This window comes from Prionailurus bengalensis, chromosome A1 (genome assembly GCF_016509475.1).
Source record: "Prionailurus bengalensis isolate Pbe53 chromosome A1, Fcat_Pben_1.1_paternal_pri, whole genome shotgun sequence".
Lineage (NCBI taxonomy): Eukaryota > Metazoa > Chordata > Mammalia > Carnivora > Felidae > Prionailurus > Prionailurus bengalensis.
Window position 1 is genome coordinate 159,404,962 of NC_057343.1, and position 6,000 is coordinate 159,410,961.

Consider the following 6,000-nt stretch of genomic DNA (forward strand, 5'->3'; position numbering starts at 1 on the left):
CCATTTTGAATTTCTGATGGCAGTAGCTTTGTGGATGTTACCTGTACCCCAAGATGGTAGAGAGTGCATTGAAGGTGTCAGGTTTGGGCACGGGAGGACTCCAAAAGTCCCCAAGTGGTCTCTAAAAGTCGAGGAGGAAATCTAAAATTTCCAACTGGTTCTGAGCTGACAGCAAGGTCTACAGGCTGCTGAAGGAATTGGCAGGGAGACTTCCTATCACAGGCTTTGCAAGGTTGAGTCGATGAGGGGAGGGGGTCAAAGAGAATATGGCTGTGTCTCAAAGGGGGATGTAATGCCAGGAAACCAAAATGGAACATGTAATGTAGACAGCATAAATGTGAGAATACAGATGGACATATCTCTATTGCTATATCAATAATATATAATGCTTACTGTCAGATAATATATATTACACTTACAGTAAGATAATGATATATATTACACTTACAGTAAAGAAAAAGAAAGCCTGACTTTGAGTTCCTCCTCTGCCACATACTTACTGTATGACCTTGGACAGGTTATTTAATCCCAGTTTTGTTTTGTTTGTGTGTAAGTTGAGATAATACCTCGCTCATAGCATTGGTATTAGCATTGTAAAGACTGAGTTAAAATATCTTTTTTTTTAATGTTTATTTATTTTTGAGAGAGAGAGAGAGCACAAGCAGGGGAGGGGCAGAGAGAGACAGACAGACAGACTCCAAAACAGTCTCCAGGCTCTGAGCTATCAGCACAGAACCCGATGTGGGGCTTGAACTCACCAACTGTAAGATCATGACCTGAGCTGAAGTCGGACACTTAACCCACTGAATCACCCTGGCTCCCCTAGACTGTGTTAAGATATTTTCAATCGTTCATTTGACAAATATTTATTGAGGGCTTATTATATGCCAAGGATTTTGCTGGACACTGGCAATGTAAGATAGCACGCATCCTCTTCCTCAAAGAGCTTATGGAACTGGGATGGGAGGAATTTTTCCCCATGATTAGGGCTATGTAGGAAAAACCCACACATATGAAAAACAGAATAGCAGGGCAGACTGATTTATATTGGGGCTCTCTGAGGATATTTTAGCTGAGATTTCAAAGACAAATTCAAACTAGCTAAGAAAAGAGGGAGAAGGAGAGTTTTCCAGAGAGGAAACAGCAAGCATATTTGCAGGCTCTCAGACAGTAGAGAGTGCTGGTTATAAAGGCTAGTGAACCTGAAAAGGGCCACATGGGACCAGACCACCATGTGGACTGTAGACATGTTAAAGATTTGGGATCCTATCCTAAGTACGTTAAGAAGCCACTGGGTTTTGAGCTAGAAGGTCTTAGGATCCAGTTCACATTTTTAAAAGCTGCGTGGAACAAGAAAGGAGCATGAGTAAAGGCCAAGGAACCAGTTAGATAGTAGTCTCAACAGGGGTGGCTGGGTGGCTCAGTCAGTTAAGGTTCCAGCTCTTGATTTCAGCTCAGGTCATGATCCCAAGGTTTGTGAGTTCAAGTCCCACATGGGGCTCTGCACTGACAGTGCAGAACCTGCTTGGGATTCTCTCTCTCTCTCCATCTCTCTCTCTCTCTCTCTCTCTCTCTCTCTTTGTTCCTCCCCTGGCTTGTGCTCCCTCTCTCAAAATAAATCAACTTTAAAAAAAAGAAAAGAAAGTAGTCTCAATAAAATAAGCTAGTGGCTTGTACTCTAGTGGTGTCACCAGAAAAAGGGGAAGGAGTGACAGAAGGGAGGGGAGAGACAGAGAGATGGATGTACTCAACATCTACACTTGGGGTGAACCAGAAGTGGGGGGGTGACATAAAGAACACATCAGAATGGTGCCAGGTTTCTATAATGAACATCTGGTTAGTCATACATGCCATTTACTGAGATGGAGAAGACCAGAGGTGCAACAGTTTTCAAAGGAGGAGAGGGAATGAAGGGTTCGCTTTTTAATGTTTAATTTGTGATGTCTCTGAGACATCCAAGGGAAAATATCAAGCAGGTAGATGAACACACAGGTTTAGAGCCCAGAGATAAAAGTTTTCAAGGACTTTCCTGTACTTTACTGCATTTCTTTAAAGTTTTAAAAAGTATCTTCCTTTGGCATCTGATCTTACTAAATAAAGCATGTTTCAACAGCCAATGCTGTAGATGAAAGTGCAACAGTAACAGAGTACCTAACATTACTTCACTGCCAGGAAGTTACTTTAGAAACCTTATTTAGGGGCGCCTGGGTGGTGCAGTCGGTTAAGCGTCCGACTTCAGCCAGGTCACGATCTCGCGGTCCGTGAGTTCGAGCCCCGCGTCAGGCTCTGGGCTGATGGCTCAGAGCCTGGAGCCTGTTTCCGATTCTGTGTCTCCCTCTGTCTCTGCCCCTCCTCCGTTCATGCTCTGTCTCTCTCTGTCCCCAAAATAAATAAACGTTGAAAAAAAATTAAAAAAAAAAAAAAGAAACCTTATTTAGAGGGAAGAAAAGAAAAGAAAAGAAAAAAGAAAGAAACCTTATTTAGGTTCCCTTTGCTGATCAGGACCTTTCCCACTCACAAAGAAGTCAGGGACAACTGATCCTGGGTGACTACACCCTTCCCTTTATTGAACACCACTCAATGTGAAATCTATCATCAAGAGGCAATGGGACTTTCTTCCAAAATGTCCTGAACAATTAAATTAACAAGCATTGATAACAGTTGGTCACTGCTGGTAACAATAAAAATGCTGAATTAACTTGATTTTTTTTTTTAACCAATTAAAATTTTTCTGTTTAGGCCCACCTGAAAATGTGCTGTGTATCCGTACAATTCCAAATCTTTGGGAAAAGAAACAACACTGGCCTTTTTTTTTTTTTTTTAACGTTTTTGTTCTTGTTTTTGATTGTTGACCACATCCTGAGTTGAGAGCAAATTCTCTGGGCATTCACCAGAAAACTGAGCATTTCCTTCTGAACCTGGCCTACACAAAGAACCTTCCAGAAAACGCTAAGGAAGTGTCTTTTCTTCTCCTTCCGTGAAATTAACGTGCAGGCCCACCTGGCGAGTGAGGCACCCAAACAGGCAACTTTAATTTGCTCAAACAGGACAGCTTTATCTGAATACAACTCGGCTAGAGCCAGAGTGAAGGGAAGACAGTGGCTGGGAGCCAGTACAAGACAAGCAGGGAAAAAACTGTTCTTGACATTTATGCACTCTGATCCTTCAACACACCCAACCCAGCAGTTAACCCAAAGCCACGTTCTTTTCTCCGGTAACTATCCCCAGGGGACCCCTCTCGGCCAAACCCGCATCCACCCTGCCCCTCCCCTCCACTTGGCCCTACTTGGGAGCCGGGTGGACTTGGAGTTTGGCAGGAACCCAGCCGCGAGGCGGAGCCCGACGAGGCTCCCGCCTTCCAGGAAGAGGGGGGCCGAGAGCGCGCGGAGTAGGAGTACCGGCCCTGCGCCCCCTGCCTTCTCCTGGCCCAGAAGGACCCGAGCGGGACCCGCAGGCCGCGGAGCCCGCCGCCCTCCCCGCGGACTCGGGCCCGGGCCCCGCAACAACCCCCGGCCCCGCGTTCCCACGCGCCTCGCTGCCCTCCGCCCCGCGCCCTCGGGCCTCCCCGGCGGGCGCGCGGAGGTTGCTCTTCTGTAGCCCCGCAGCCCGCTCCCGAGGGGTGTCCTGGGGACGGGCGCGCTGTACCTGGTGGTCCGCAACCGAGCCGACTCACCCTGGCGTCGCTGCCGCCTGCCTCGCCTACCCCGGAACAGAAAGTGAAAGCGGGGCCGGGGCAGAGGCAGGCGGGCGCGAGGTGCGCAGCTGCCTGCGCTCTCCGGCAGGCGCGGGAGAGCCCTTAGCTGAGGCGGGAGTTGCGACGAGGAAAACCTGTGCGGAGGGACCGCCGTAACCCCGCAGGGAATTCGCAAGAGTGCTGCACGTAAGGGAAACAGAGGAGGTGCAACGCAGGGCAGATCGGGCGGGAAGGAGCACCCCTTTATGAATGAAGATCATTTTTTCTGAGTGTGTCTTTGAAACCTCCCCCACCCGTCCCCCAACAGTGGTTAGCCTTTGGCGCTCCCAGGGTTGAGCGCATTAAAAAAGGGTTGGTGCGGCCGTAGGTGACCCGGGCGGGCCTCGAGCTTGCTTCTCTACGGAGCCTGGCCGGGCTCGACGCCGGTTGGACTCAACTGGTGTCCATCATCTCGTCTCTGCAAATGGACTGGGAGCTCTTGGCCCGCCTCCGAAAGAAAAATGAACCCAGAACAATTCTTTGTTGTGTGAAATGCTGAAACTTCTGGGCTTTTAATGGACAGGAGTTATGCTAGGAGATGCCTCAGAGGAAGAAGGGGTTAGATACCTCCCTGGAACTTCCCCACCACTACCAAGGGGGCTACTCGGACCCCCCCCATTTGCTGCTCCCCATATTAAAACGCTTCCTCTGCGTTTTCAATCAAATGACCATTTTCTACGCTCCCCTTAGAATATTAAGACTGGATGAAATGTCGAAAGAAAGAAAAGAAAGAAAGAAAGAAAGAAAGAAAGAAAGAAAGAAAGAAAGAAAGAAAGAAAGAAAGAAAGAAAGAAAGAAAGAAAGAAAGAAAGAAAGAAAGAAAGAAAGAAAGAAAGAAAGAAAGAAAGAAAGAAAGAAAGAAAGAAAGAAAGAAAGAAAGAAAGAAAGAAAGAAAGAAAGAAAGAAAGAAAGAAAGAAAGAAAGAAAGAAAGAAAGAAAGAAAGAAAGAAAGAAAGAAAGAAAGAAAGAAAGAAAGAAAGAAAGAAAGAAAGAAAGAAAGAAAGAAAGAAAGAAAGAAAGAAAGAAAGAAAGAAAGAAAGAAAGAAAGAAAGAAAGAAAGAAAGAAAGAAAGAAAGAAAGAAAGAAAGAAAGAAAGAAAGAAAGAAAGAAAGAAAGAAAGAAAGAAAGAAAGAAAGAAAGAAAGAAAGAAAGAAAGAAAGAAAGAAAGAAAGAAAGAAAGAAAGAAAGAAAAGAAAGAAGCCCTCTTTAAACAATCGAGGGTAAATGAAATAATAAGACAGGAAAACGCAAGCTTTCATGCTCACCAAATGCTACAAGTTGGTGAGTGGACCAATCCCTCTGAGACCTTGTTTTTTGTTTGTTTGTTTGTTTGTTTTTTTTTTTTTTGCTATACTCAGGCTTTCTCCTCTTGGTTTAGTCTCTTTCCCTTTGAGAATTTGGGGTACCACACTCAAACAGAATTTCTCAACCTTTGTTTCTCAATTTTTCTTCCTTTAGAAAAAGAACAAAATACATTTTGTTCTGCATAGTGTCTCCAGTCAAGGGTATTTTGTGATACAAAATTAACATCCTGTCCCAAGCCCCAAACAAGGTGAGATCAAGGGAAGTTTTTTCATTACAATTCAACCAGAAATGGGCTTTGGGATCAGGTGATGTTTTTCATCTGCAGCTGTGGTGGCAATGTGAGCGGATAGCTATAGCCTCCAAGGCCTCCAGATGTCAGTGAGTGATCCAGTTTGCTCACATGAGAACTTCTGTCCAGTAAACTCATGCATGCTTTGTGGATCAGGAGAGGCAAATGGAAGATCTCCCACCAGGCATTTTGAATAATAGCAGGTGTTCCCTAGGAATCTAGGAAACCTTGTCTCATTAGGGACTGTGATCACTTCCCAATTCACCTGTTCATTGAAAGCAACAAATAATGCCAACCTCATTTTGTGTTTTGTCTGCACGTAATTAAAAAGGCAGAAAGGAAAAATAACTAAAATGACCAGTGACATTTTAAAGACTAATTTGTATGTTGTATCAGTCAGGGTTCAATCACAGAGAAGAGAATCTATTCAAGGTATTTAATTTAAAAAGGATTTGTTGCAGGCTTTTACATGAGGCACCTAATCAGTGGGAAGACTTAAAGAACACACACTAGGAGGAGCTTCCAAGAACAAATTCCAAAACCACAATGTAGAACCTGGCCACCATTGAAACTGGTTCTCTTGTCACAACTCAGAAGCCATCTGCTAAACTGGGCAGTTGTTAGCCCAGCCGCCGGCTTCAGAATCATGTCATGATGTTACAGTCTGCCCAGC

At 45.0% G+C, this 6,000-nt stretch overlaps 1 protein-coding gene across 4 annotated transcripts in view; it reads right to left on the minus strand.

The window, feature by feature from the left end:
• ERAP1 (endoplasmic reticulum aminopeptidase 1) overlaps positions 1 to 3,943 on the minus strand; it is a 49,308-nt gene extending 45,365 nt beyond the window's left edge. For 2 of the 4 annotated variants that reach the window (XM_043594090.1, XM_043594072.1), the window contains exon 1: positions 3,674 to 3,943. The gene's annotated coding sequence lies outside the window, so the exon portion shown is untranslated. Of the gene's footprint in view, positions 1 to 3,645 lie in introns of all 4 variants that reach the window. The other 2 variants (XM_043594081.1, XM_043594066.1) reach the window with 1 other exon arrangement.
• Positions 3,944 to 6,000: the final 2,057 nt, after the last annotated feature.